Source organism: Bufo gargarizans, chromosome 3 (genome assembly GCF_014858855.1).
Source record: "Bufo gargarizans isolate SCDJY-AF-19 chromosome 3, ASM1485885v1, whole genome shotgun sequence".
Classification (NCBI taxonomy): domain Eukaryota; kingdom Metazoa; phylum Chordata; class Amphibia; order Anura; family Bufonidae; genus Bufo; species Bufo gargarizans.
The window spans coordinates 455,892,644-455,907,195 of NC_058082.1; the positions used below are offsets into that span (position 1 = coordinate 455,892,644).

At 41.6% G+C, this 14,552-nt stretch overlaps 1 pseudogene; it reads left to right on the plus strand.

Annotated features, from left to right (window-relative positions):
* Positions 1-9,896, plus strand: part of LOC122931666 — a 35,663-nt pseudogene extending 25,767 nt beyond the window's left edge.
* Positions 9,897-14,552: the final 4,656 nt, after the last annotated feature.

Consider the following 14,552-nt stretch of genomic DNA (forward strand, 5'->3'; position numbering starts at 1 on the left):
CAGAAGGAAGGAAAAATGAGATGCACAACGGGTCCTGTCTGTGTAGCAGCTGTAAGACTTGTATGGTCTCATCAGAATTGGCTTGTGATTTAGTAGCCAAAAGCAGGAGTGGGTACAAAACACAGAAGACATGAAAATATTCTATTCACGTGTCATCTCTGTTTTGGATTCACTCCTGTTTTTTTGCATTAGCAATACTGATGGATTACTGACCAAATGCTGACCAAGTGAAGACGGATGCTCAACAGACAGGATCCGTTTTGGGGGCTATTGTTCTGATGGATCAGAGGAAGGGCAAAATAATTAGTGACGTCAACACAAATTTACTGTTGACACCCTCTTCACTCTGTAGGGGGCTCTACTTGTATAAGCATTTATTAGAAAAGGTTCTGTAGACATCTATGTGGAATCAGCTGACGACTGTGTAAAAGGAGTGCGCTTCTTCTTGGTGCTAACATCGGCCTGTAAGGCTGAGTTCATACTTGAGTTATTTGGTTCGTTTTGGCCCCGTGAAGTGAAGTGTGCAGTGATTCTAAGAGCGACGCCTGTCATCTGCATGTCATACTGACTCACAGTATTATTTCACTACCACAGCAGACTCACTATGCGTGTTACTGCAAGGCACAGTGTTCTACACCACTATAAAGGCTCTCTGCAGCCAGGAAATAGACGTTTTTTTACCATGATTTGCCGCAAATAAATTCGGATCTAACCAATTTTTTTTTTTAAATTAGGCAAACCGGCAAAATCAAATTTTTGAAATATTATTTTATCTCTAACCAACATGTCTCATACGGCTGCTGCTCCTGCTGCCTCCATCATGCCACTGACATCATCATGCCACTGCTGCTATCTGCCTGTTTCATATGGCTGCTATTTCCTCCATCATGCTGCTGGCTGTCTGCCAACATGTACCATATGGCTGCTGCTGCCGCCACAGCCTCAGCTGCTACTCCTTGCTGCTAATCCCCTACTGCCACCACTATTGATGCTACGAATCTGCCACTACTACCACTACCACTATTACTACTACTGCTACTACTCATAAACAACTGGTCTACTGCCTTGTATGTTCCATGCTATGCTGCTTCTGCTGCTGTTACTATTGCAGCCACGTGCCTCTAATACCCTACCCTTTCCATATCCACACTGTACTGCTGCGGATTCCAATTAAAAGGGAGAATTGTATAGGCTCTGGAAGCTTGGAAGCTTTGGAATAAGAAAACACGTAACACATGCCATGGTGCAGTGTATTTTTATGCCGCCAAACATGCATTTACCCATAGCTAAGTATTTCAGAGTCACTCAGACATGATTTACTATTGCTGTCATTGCGCTCAAGAACTGAGAGAAAAAGCAAAAATCCATTTAAAAAAAAATGAACAAAAAGAAAACACATTTTCTAAAAAGTTCTGAGCCTTAGGAGACTAAAGGGTGTTATGTATCAATTTCCATGGCAATTGGAGACAATCTGCTTTGGTCCAAACCAGTTTAGGTCCAAACCAAACTTTTTAAAAAATTTGGCAAACCAGAATCGAACCTCAACAGGTTGATCATCTCTGGTTGCAATGGCCAACCCTTCCAATTTTTGTCTGCTTTAGTATTTCTATGCGACCCATTACCTCCAGATGTTGATGCTAATGGCGATGAAATGGTACATTTTTGGAAGCAGAATTTCACGGTGTGTCTGCTGTGAAAGATCTCCTTTAGGCCTCTTTCACATGACCTTTTTTTTTCCTTTTACGGGACATCTTTTGCGTTCCATATACTGTCCGTATACAGAACCATTAATTTCAATGGTTGCGCAAAAAAACTGAATGTACTCCGTATGCATTCCGTTTCCGTATATCCGTTCTGTTGAAAGATAGAACGTGTCCTATTGTTGCTCACAAATCATGTTACGTGGCTCCTTTCAAGTCAATGGGTCCGCAACAAAACGGAACACATACGGAACTGCATCCGTATGTCTTCCGTATCCATTCCGTTTTTGCGGAACCATCTATTGAAAATTTTATGTCCAGCCCAATTTTTTCTATGTAATTACTGTATACTGTATATGCCATATGGAAAAACGGAACGGAAAAACAGAACAGAAATGGAAACACAACGGAAACAAAAAAGGCAACAACGAATCCGTGAAAAACGGACCGCAAAACACTGAAAAAGCCATACGGTCGTGTGAAAGATCTCCTTTAATGTCTTTCTCTTTCTACGTTCCCACATTGATATAACTACATCAGAGATTTTGTTCAAAATTTTTATTTGATCTTCTATAGCCAGGGACCATATTCCATCATTATAACTCCGCTTTTCTAGCCATAATTATGATAAAACAGTAAACGAGAACTACTGCTGAATCATTGTCTGGTGCAAGAGTTTGTTCGTACTGAATATATCCTCAAACCTTGTGAAATAATATCATTTGCATGCTTTCATCGCCATTAGAGACAAATCCGAGTATCTAATAAAGTATAAGTCATCTTTACCATTCCCAAATTGTGACTCCTACACATAATACTGACGGAATAAAATGTGATCATGTTATCTCCAATAACAAATCATGCGCCTCAAGTCATCTCAGCCCACAGTCTAATATTTGATCCTGATTCAAGTGAAAACAATCCTCTAGCTCCATTATGCAGTATTACTCTATGATGCTCATTAGGAAAAGGAGTTTATTAGAATAACAGAAATGCTTAGTCTTTCAGACTCTTGAGGTAATTGGAGGACACAAAAGTAATTTTATTTTGCACAATATAATGGACATCAGTAAATGATGTGCATTAAAAATTGTGGGGAACTGCATATTTAGTCATGTTTTCCATGATTTTACATAAATGATCTGCCCTATGATAGGCTGACAATATATGATCTCTGGTGGTGTCACCTCTGTGCATTGACCCTGAAAAATCTGTCTGCAGATGTGGAACTGGCTTGGCTGTTTTAACGCCTGTACGTAGGGACAGACGCGGACAGTGAGCCCTAACCTAGAACCCAGTCCTACCTACATGCAGTGCAAGCCCTAAGTAGCAACTGGTTGACAGACCCCATGCTACTAAGGTCGGAGACAAACAAACACCTAGAGACAACACAAAGGCAGAGTAGTACATAAATGGTTAAAAACCAGGAGGACAAAGCAGTTCAAAAACGAGAGATAGAGAGTGGTCAAAAGACGAGGTCAGAACAGGATGCACAGTACAAATCACAAGAGACAGACAGTGGTTACAGGACGAGCCGAGGTAAAAAAATAAAAGCAATACAAATCAGCACAGGAACAAGTACCAGAAACCTAGCTAGTGAGCCAAAACAAGACTATCACTAGCACTGGTGTATGGCCACAAAGGGGTTTGAATAGAGCACCGAGTCCCTGGATCAGAAACACTAGCACACAGAATAGATCAGCTGAGCAATCAATCCACTGCTAATATCCTCCAGCACACGCCCGCTGCAGGGAGAAACAGAGCATTGCATCCTGTTGCTAAGGATGTTGTCACGTCACCAAGGGGTGTGGCTCAGCAGTGCGTCTCTCCTTACGCGGCCGTGCCGAGGCTGAGGGTCGCACCGCTGGAGCTCTGACAGGAAGGTTTATGACAGCTTTAATCCTAAATTTTATTTTCCTTTTAGAAATAGAGCTAATTTGCATACCTTTTTCCTACAGTCATTACCTGGTGTAGGGATTTGCTCTGGTAGGCAGGGTAAGCGGACGCAATACAGAGGCAAAACCACGGTTGAAAAGCAAAAGTCAGTGTTTATTCACACAAAAAGGCAGAAAAGAAACAAAATACTTGGCAGGGCCCTGGTGTTAATTCACACCGCAGGAATCCTCGTGTTAAATCACACAGCAAAAGTCCACAGAAGTCAAAAACACGTCACCTGGCAGTCCACAGCAGGCTTTAGGGCGCCTGGCTTCCAGTTGGCAGCTCTCAGCCTTGCAGTATGGTAGAACTCCTCAGCTCCCAAACACAGGGCTCCTCTATCACCTGGAGGTTAATTCCACACCCAGCTGAGCTGATGTCTGGGTTTTTAAACCCCAGCCCAAAACCTGGCCTGGATGTGGGGAACAGCCACCCACCCTGCTCTTTGGCTGCTCCCAATAAGAACCGGCCCGGATTGGCTTTACAGCCACACTAAGTAAAACAGTGTTATCGAGCACTAGCTGCCGCTGACACACAAAATTACCGGTTCTTATCTCATTGAGGCCAGGAACCTCGGTGACACATACCTTCCGTCAATGACGGACCCTTGCGCCTTCCTACACTGGCCTATAAAACTCCTTACACTTCCAAGTTAAAATAGTACCCCCTGGATACCTACACAACAAAATACAAGCTCATGATTCTCTGACAGTTCATAGTGATTCACTTGAATGGACTGAGCTGCGATACCAGAGACAGCTACTTGTGCATGGGCATCCTGGTAGTAGTGAGAGGGCCACATTGTTGCTTGCTCTGCTTATAATGGGGTTCCTGTGTCCTCCAATGAAGCAGAAATGGCCTCCTGTGTCCTCCTCCAATGAACCACAAAAATGTAAAAATCCCTTTAAGGCTACTTTCACATCTGCATTTGCGCATCCGGTCCCAAGAAAAATAAACAGACTTTACCGGATAGCAATTTAAAAGATCTGTTCATCGTATCCTTTAATAAACCCATATCCGTTACATCTGTTACTTTAAATTTTGTCTTCATTTTAGCGGATCAGGTTTATAGGTGTGAGAAGCCTTTTTAAATGCAAACATTGTTGTCACCTTGTTAGACTATTTGTACGCAAAGTGTTTCCCACTATTGTGTATTTATAAAGCTAGCAGTCAAGCTGTGATCATTCCTGCTCTTTGTGGTTTGGGAGCATGCTGCCTTTACATATCTGATTTGGATTGAATGCTTTAATCCAAAAATCAAGATGGAGAAGATGTGCCAGGGAAAGACGAAGATGTCGCTATTGGGTTCACTCAATACCATCGAAATGCATGACCCAAGGAGTGTTTTCTGTACTGTATCTGGAGCTATGATTACATTATGAGAAATTCTTTAATTATCTTCGCATGACCATCTGAAGTTTTGATAATCTACTTAATTGTATTGCACCAAGAATTCAAATACCTAAATTCTGAAGACCTATTCCTCCAGGAGAGCAGTTGATGGTGACTTTAAGGTAATATTACGTATAATTTTCTTGTTAGTATGAAATTACATATTACTTTTAGTCAAAATTCAAATAGAATTTTTTTTATTTCTTGTTTGTTTTTACTCAAAACTGATTTTTTGCTGCTGGGGAAAGTTTATCGTCACTGCATTTTCAGTTTAGGATGTGAATTTCTTCCATCTCCTACATAGTACGTGAAACTTGCTGAGCCTTGTGGGACTTATTGCATGACAATTATATCCCACATCGCACCACACAACATTGGCTACAGATTACCGAGAAGTTCTGGGAAATCTGCCAGTTTCCAAACCTGTGTCGGTGAAGTGGACGGAAAACATATTTATATTATAAAGTCTTCCCTACCAGCTCAGACATTTTTAATTATAAAAAATATTTTTTTGTCATATTAGTGGCCATTGTGGACGCAATGTTGCTATTGACATCGGTGCATATGGCAAAACTAAGTTTTCAAAAATTCATTACTGGGGCATCTATAACATTCAAAAGATTTTGGATTACTGCCACCAAGACCAATCCAGGGGAAAGATGGACCACTAATGCCATTTGTAGTTGTAGCAGACAAGGCTTTCCAGATGTGTGAAAACCTTATAAAACTCTACTCAAGTCATAGCCTGAAATGCCATTTACAATTACAGAATAACCAGAATTACAGAATACAGAATTTTAGTTGCCACATGGAGAATTCTCACGTGAGCAATTCATTAAAGGTTGAAACTGTTGATGATGTTGTGAAAGCATGCATTGTTTTGCACAACTTTTTATCAATGGAGAGACCACTATGTCTGGACCCACAAGAGGTTGAATGCACATTGACCAGTTTACAAAATCAATCACAGGTCAACCGTTTCAATGTCTCGAATGAGGGACAATTTTGCACAATACTTCATTTCGGAAGCTGGAAGAGTAAGTTAGAAGGAAAACATTGTTTGACATATTGTGCATAAATGTTGCAGTTATACCGCATGTACACTTTATATCAAATTTTTTGTTCAAATATATATATATATATATATATATATATACATATAATCGAGAAAACAGGACTGCACTCGAGTAACATCTCGCCGCACCATCTTGGTTCATGGAAGGTTGCCCTAAGTATCCGTTCTGTATCCATCATATAGATGGTAACTAGACAGAGTATATACTCAAGGCCATGACTATAGAACGGAACTCATAGGGAGTGTATAACAGGCCGCAGCAGGGATCTCCTACAGGTACCAGCATCAGGACCGGGGTCCCCACCTCTCGGGAGGGACACCAGACCATGGGGTCGTGTACGTCAGGGGGGGACATCTCCATGAACCCCGCCGACCTACGTGGCCATCTTGCTGGAAAAAAAGCGGTCTTTGAGGTCTTTGTCGTCACTCTGGGCATGCGCATTGAGGAGATTGAGACGCCCGAGATACGTGATGGTATATGTGGGCTCCATGGCTTTCCGAGTTTCATTCCTGGGATCCCTATAGTGTTTGTATCACTTTATGATTCTAATTGGAATACTAGTTTTGGATATGTTTTATTCTGTATAAAAAGGAATTATATCCTGATACGATAGAACGTATTTCACTAGTTACTATGTCAAACATGCACTTTATAATTGTAACACATGCCTGTAATTTAAGTTGATTGTAACCACACCCAGATGGGTGTAACACTTTTTGTAACGCTTTATATGTGCTCACTTTCACTTACTCTATGCTTGAGAAAGGCTCGCAAGAGCTGAAACGTCGCAAGATATGCCATAACATGGGTGAATAAAACTGCTTTGATTTTTCATCACAACTTGGAGTGCAGTCCTGTTTTCTCGATTATATTATTGGGGATTGCCGTTGCCCCCTTTTGGATATTGCACCCACTCTTCAGGCTGGTGCTCCCGTTGGACTTTCTTTTTCTATATATACATATATATATAGGCACACCACCTTCTGGAAAAATATGTTACAACACCTTAAAATTATTATAAACAACTCCTTGAATTTATTTACATTGAATATATAAAAACATATAAAAATATAAAAATAAAGTAGAAATAGGGAGATAAACAGTGATTAGTTCACATAACACAATAATTGTTCATCCTAATCCATTTCATTCCTAAAGAACTTCACACGTAAAAGTCCGATTGTATATACGTATATTGTACCGCCTGGAAAGTGCAATGAATGTTAAATTTGAAAAAAACAATGATCAAAGTTCCTGATAATTAGCTCTCATGAGTATCTGGCTCACAATTCATATAATTACTGATATCAGTCAGACTTCATGATTACTGTTCAGGATACATGATTGAAAATTAATATTATATATTTTTTTTTTTTTTTACGTTCAAAATGAGGTTATCTGATCCATATATACCTGATGTCTATACAAGCGCTACTTGCAAATATTCACCAACGCTTTTGAGAAATATTTTTCTTAGAAGAGGGTCACGAATAGTGGAGTTTTACCCTTGGGACAGATTGATATTGTTTAAATTATAGACATCAAGAATTTATGGACCAGATAACCTCATTTTGAACTTTTCTCAAAAAATAATGTTTTAATAATGTACCCTGAACATTAATCATGAACTCTGACTGATATCAGTAATTATATGAATTGAGGACCAGCCAGGGGCGTTGCTAGGGTCTCAAAAGATCCAAGGCCCAAACACCAATGCATATGGCCCAATTGTCTAAGTTGAACAACCGCATCGCCCCCTCCCCTGCAAACTTTAACTCTGAAGACATTTTACTGTACTTACTATACCTCTCACATCCAGAGCCTCCCACGTGACATCTCCTCTGATGTAGATCTTCTCTGTCATCATCTTCTCCATTCGGTGCGCACACTTCTCTCGGCCGCCTCGTCTCTGCAGAGTCTGCACAGACATCTTAGCTTCCTTACTTTTCAGTACCTCCAAATACAATCCTGAAGAAAAATGAGTGCCCCCCATAGTAACAGTACTCCTCACAGTCCCACCAATAGTAATTCCCTTCTAGAATGCTCTCATTAGTAATACTGCCCCCTACTGGACCCAACAGTGATAATGCTCCCCAAGAGTGCCTCCATTAGTAGAAGAACCATCCAGTATTAATAATACCCTTACAGAGCCCCCAGTAGAAATAAGGCCCCCTATTGTTCCCCCAGTGGTAATAAAGCTCTCTACAGACCCCTCAGTAGTAATAAGGCCCCCATAGTGCTCTTAGTAGAAATAATGCAGATCTATAAGTCCCTCCTATAGAGCCCCCAGTAGTAATAAGAACGCCTAATTTCCCCTGGATTTAAAATGCCCCCACAGTGCCCCTAGTATTTATACTGGCCCCTACTGTTATAATGCTCTCCCTGAAGCACCCCAAATATTTATAATGCCGCCTGCAGTGCCCCCTGTAGTTATATTCCTCTGTTTAGTGTCCTTAGAAATTATAATTTCTCAGCACCTCCATACCGTCCCATGTAAATAATATTATTTCCCTCCCTCTGCCATAGAGTCCCATATAAATAATATCACACCATCTCTCCAGCCCCCTCCAATATACAGTCCTATGTAAATAACACCCCTCTCTATCTACAGCCCCCTCCTGAAATAGATGCTGCTAAATATGGCTGGTCAGGAGACTGGATACGTGGCGCCCAGAAAGATAGTGGCATAGTTTGATACATTTGTCTGATACATTTGTCTGTCAAGATCTCTGTTTACAGTCAGTGAACGGGAACATCATTTATCTCAAGGAAATTGCAAACACCTACCGATGGGGTGTTAACCCCCAGAAGTAGGTCATCAGCACGAAGGAGCAGTCATTTTCACAGCTCGAGGTATCCCCTCAGAAGCTTGACCTCTGCACGTCGATGGTCTGCATTGCGAAACTTGTCTAAAAGAAAAATCCCGCAGTGCACCCCCTTAGAGGAAACTCTTGATCTGGCACAGGCTGCTTTGCTCCTTCAAAAACAATGGACTCTGTACAGTGTGACACCGATGTATAATTTCTCATACACCAGACTGAAAGAGTATTCCAAGAACCTATCTGCCCACATAGCTGCCGAGAAGCAGAAGGTTCTTGCCATTGAAGTGGGCTGAACCTAAAAGCCAAATTTTCCTGTTTACCTGGACTCAAAGGAAAGGACAGAAATCCACTGGTTGTGCTCATACAGATTTAATCCAAGCCTCCACTCACCTAGGCAAGCACAGCGGACCGGATTGTGTGAACAGGTTGGTTCTGCGGGACGTACACAGAGGACGATCTATTGGAGGTGTTACCAGAGATATTTACTTGCCTCCCGCTCTTCCTGTATAACGGCTCCGAGGCGCTCACGGCTATCGTAGGGACATGGATTCAAAGAAACTTTGACTGTTGTTTGGGTAAGCTGGTGATCAGTTCTCAGGGCCTTACAAGGCTAGATGTGGACTGGGTATGATGTGTCTGGATGAGTGTCGGCCACAGAGCTTGTTTCTCTGTGCCCGTCGAACCTCGCATGGACATTTCTTATGCCATCCATGCAGAGGACTTCAAGACTTTATGGAATGATATTCATAAATCAAAGGATGAGGTCACGTTGGAGGAAGTGGGCAATTTATTTGAATGTCTATACTCGCATTTCTTCAGACACTTTATAATCCACTTATCAGCAACCCAGCTCATCAAGGTGACGGCATCTGTGGCATCAGCGCACTGTGAAGAAAAAGTTCCTCAGTAAGGACTACCTAATCCGAGTGCTGGGATTTATCACGGAGCTGGCCATCAATAACATCCAGTAATGAACACATGGACGACTCTCATCTCGGACCTTGTCCACAATGTTTGGGACCCGCCAGACGTCTTACATGTCTAAGACATGATCCCTTCAGTGCTTACTACATGTTATACCGCTTCTTACCGTTCTGTTACAGCGGCTGTGAGACCTGCACATACTAAGGCTTATTTATGAAGATTTTCGGGTATTGCCTGTACCGACCAGTTACCTTCCAGCTGTGATTGTGTAGCCTGCACTGTGGGAATGAGCTGGAGTCGGCTTGTTTGCTGGACTGTCCTTCAGTTATCAGCCATAACCCCATACATTTTATGATCAATATGCATTACCATCGTGGTAACTTTTTTTTTCAGTATGTCTTTTAAATCTTGTGGTTTTGCCCCTTCTGTGCCTGCTGTGTCCTGTTTGTGAAATAAATGTATTTTTTTTCTCCCCGGTTCAAAAAAATAAATAAATAAAAAGGTAGCCAAAAGCAGGAGTGGGTACAAAACACAGAAGACATGCAAATATTCCATTCACGTGTCAACTCTGTTTTGGATCCACTCCTGGTTTTTTTTTTTAGCAATACTGATGGATTACTGACCAAATGCTGACCGAGTGAAGACGGATGCTCAACAGACAGGATCCGTTTTTTGGGGGTTATTGTTCTGACAGATCAGTGGAAGGGCAAAATAATCAGTGATGTCAACACAAACGTACTGCTGACACCCTCTCCACTCTGTCAGGTGGGCTCCACTTGTATAAGTTTTTAATAGAACAGGTTCTGTAGAAATCTATGTGGAATTAGCTGACGATGGTGTAAAAGAAGTGCGCTTCTTCTTGGCGCTAACATCGACCTGTAAGGCTGAGTTCATACTTGAGTTATTTGGTCAGTTTTGGCCCCGTGCCCAAATAAGTGACGTGTGCAGTGATTCATCTGCATGTCATACTGAATCACAGTATTGTTTCACTACCACAGCAGACTCCCTATGCATGTTACTGCAAGGCACAGTGTTCTACACCACTATAAAGGCTCTCTGGAGCCAGGAAATAGCAGTTTTTTAACGCGATTTGCCTCAAATAAATTCAAAAAAATTTTGCAAACCGGCCGAATCGAATTTTTGAAAAATTCACTTATCTCTACTCACTACCTTCTACAGGTGGTGCATCAAGAGTATCCTTAGCAGCTGTATTACTGCCTGGTTCAGGAACCATATCAAAGAGAACTACAGTGGGTAGTGAGGACAGCTGAAAAGAATACTGATGCCTCTGTGCCCTCCATTGCTGACATCTCTGTCATGCGCTGTACCAGAAAAAGCTTTAAACATTGTGGGAGACACCTCACACCCTGCAAAGATTATTTTCAATCTCTTATTGTCCGGCACCAAAGTATTCAGACCTCCACTACCAGATGGCACAACAGCTTCTTCCCACAAACCATCAGTGTTGGACTTGTGAACACTTGACTTGTGAATGCAAGGCCCTGTCTATTATTTGTTTGTGTGATCAATGCAGCATTATGGGTGCTTGGCAAATGCTATCTCATTTTATATATTCTGTAGGTGACTGGTTGATTGTGTGCATAGCGGTTTCTACCTTGCCGGGCAGGAGCCTGTTATGGTTCACCGCGTCACTTAGCACATTCATCTCTCATATAAGGATTGATTGGACTAAAGAGACGTTGTACGACCAGTCACTGTCCTTGAATGCCAGCTTGTCATTATAGCCCTATTGATGTTCTTGTATCTTGTGAACAAACTGGAATTTGCAACATAGTTGGAGACATTTTGCTCCGTTTTCTTGGACTTGTTGAATTTCACTGCAGTTCAGTTTCTTACCTTTTTTTTCAGTTTGGCGAGACATAGTCATATGTACAGGCAACTGCCTTTTCAGAAATCTGCCTCCCCTATAAGTGCACAGCTTCACTTCTCATCTGTACGTGCCACAAAGTTAAGAATGTGATGGATTTCTAAGACAGTAACATATCTAAAATATTTTTTCACCAATTTCCTGTGAAAATGTTATTAACAATTTGAATAAAACCATATATATACTCATTATTTCATCCTATAATAATTTTGCACTCAGCATTCTCACTACACCACTAGATGCATGCTTTAAGGGATCTAGTTTTTAAAATGGGGTCATTTATAAGGGTTTTCTATAATTTTGCAGCTCAACACCATTACATGTGTGCAATAAGGCCTGAACCATTTTCAGTTTATTATCTGAAAGGCCCCAAGTGCTCCTTTATGTTTGGGCCCTGCCGTGTGTCAAGACATAAGATTAGGGCCACAATGGGGATATTTCTGAAGACAGGAGAAATGGGGAGATACATTTTGGGGTGTACTTCTTTATTTTAATGTACTCTGTAGAAAAAAAAATCTGTCTTTAAATTGACACTTTCGTGTAAAAAAATAAAATAAAAAATTTCCGCATGCTTACCATTAATTTCTACTAAAAGCGAGGGGTCTAAAAGCTCACTACACCCCTAGATTAATACCTTAGGGGGTCTAGTTTTCTAAATGGGGTCATGCATGGGGATTTTCTATTGTTTTGGCAGCTTAACGCCATTACAAGTGTGCAATGGGGCCTAAAACATTTTCAAGTAAATTTTGTGTTCTGAAAGTCACCAAGTGGCAAGACATAAGGTTAGGGCCACAATGGGGGTATTTCTGAAGACAGGAGTGTGACGAATACCACGCCTCGTGCCCGCTTGACGTCACGGGTTACCAAAAGCATGATGTTACGCTCTCCAGAGGAGCAGGACACCACTTGTACACGCGGGTACAGAGAGGCAAGAAGCTGAGAGAGCCTTTTCACTGCCGCAGTGAAAACAGCACTGTCTCAGCCTGGGTATCTGCCACCAGCTTCTCGTTTGATATAAGCCCGGTCCGCTAACGGGATTATATAGGGTGAGAAACCAACCCATGGTAGCTTATAACTAGGCCGAAACACGGACGTGGGGATTCGTGATCGAGATACAAGATAGCACAAGATTAAATTATATATTTAATCGCCTTAAGGGCACACTAGATATAACACAATATACACAGAGAATATATACAGTGGTCTGAGGTTACAGATACAGGTAATATAGGTACAACAGGGTTAAGCAGAACAATAAGTCAGTTTACCAGATATGAGTCCTTTGGGTAGTGATGAGTTCTTAGCTGTATTCACGTCAGAGGCAGTGATGTCAGCTGGTTGCAGGTCCCTCCAAACACATTGCACGATGTGACCCCCTTTCAGAGAAAGACACGCCCGCTTGCTGGCACAAGCCTTTTAACCTGTAGCTGGCCCCTCCAATCCCGGCCTTTGGGAGGGGTCCACCCCCCCTCTGCTTGACTGGCTGCAAATGACCCACAAAACTCTTTAGGGTTTATAGTTTCAGTCGAGAAAGTCACAGGATGATAGTTCTGGGACCAACAGATCCACCTGGGTTCTGGCTACAACTAGAGTCCAAACATGGTGCCGCTATTAGGTTTCTGTGGGGAGCTATGGATATCTCCCTTCCCTGGCATCCCATCCTCAAACAAAGACCATGGGCATGTTCATCATGACCACCGGGACACAAATATGTATCTGGTTTGCGCCTGTGATGGCCAGGCGATTCATAATTCCTTATGAAATGTAGGTGCCAACATGTCTGGGAGGTATCATTGATCCTGGCAAGGGCTGATACCTCCTGCTGGGGGGTTTTCTGCAGGATCCGGGCTGTCTGACTGGAGGTGTGAAACGTAACCAAATGTGGCCTGCTATCTGGCTGCAGCTTTGAAGCAGGCCCCCCCTGTGGAGCTTGATTTCCTCTGCCATCTTTCAGCAAATGGTGGGTGTGAAGACATGGCTGACAGTAAATATTAATCCATATTCCTCACAAAGAGAAATGGGGTGATACATTTTGGGGTGTGCTTCTTCATTTTCATGTGCTTTGCAGAAAAATAAAAGTCTTTAACCACTTCAACCCCCCTAGCTGAAACACCCTTAATGACCAGGCCACTTTTTACACTTCTGCACTACACAACTTTCACCGTTTATTGCTCGGTCATGCAACTTACCACTCAAATGAATTTTACCTCCTTTTCTTCTCACTAATAGAGATTTCATTTGGTGGTATTTCATTGCTGCTGACATTTTACCTTTTTTTGTTATTAATCGAAATGTAATGAAATTTTTGCAAAAAAATGTAATTTTTTGTAAAAAAATTTTTTTAAAAACGACATCCATATATAAATTTTTCGCTAAATTTATTGTTCTTACATGTCTTTGATTAAAAAAAAGTTTGGGTAAAAAAAAATGGTTTGGGTAAAAGTTATAGCATTTACAAACTATGGTACAAAAATGTGAATTTCCGCTTTTTGAAGCAGCTCTGACTTTCTGAGCACCTGTCATGTTTCCTGAGGTTCTACAATGCCCAGACAGTAGAAAAACCCCACAAATGACCCCATTTCGGAAAGTAGACACCCTAAGGTATTCGCTGATGGGCATAGTGAGTTCATAGAACTTTAAATTTTTTGTCACAAGTTAGCAGAAAATGATGATTTTTTTTTTCCTTACAAAGTCTCATATTCCACTAACTTGTGACAAAAAATAAAAACTTCCATGAACTCACTATGCCTATCATGAAATACATTGGGGTGTCTTCTTTCCAAAATGGGGTCACTTGTGGGGTAGTTATACTGCC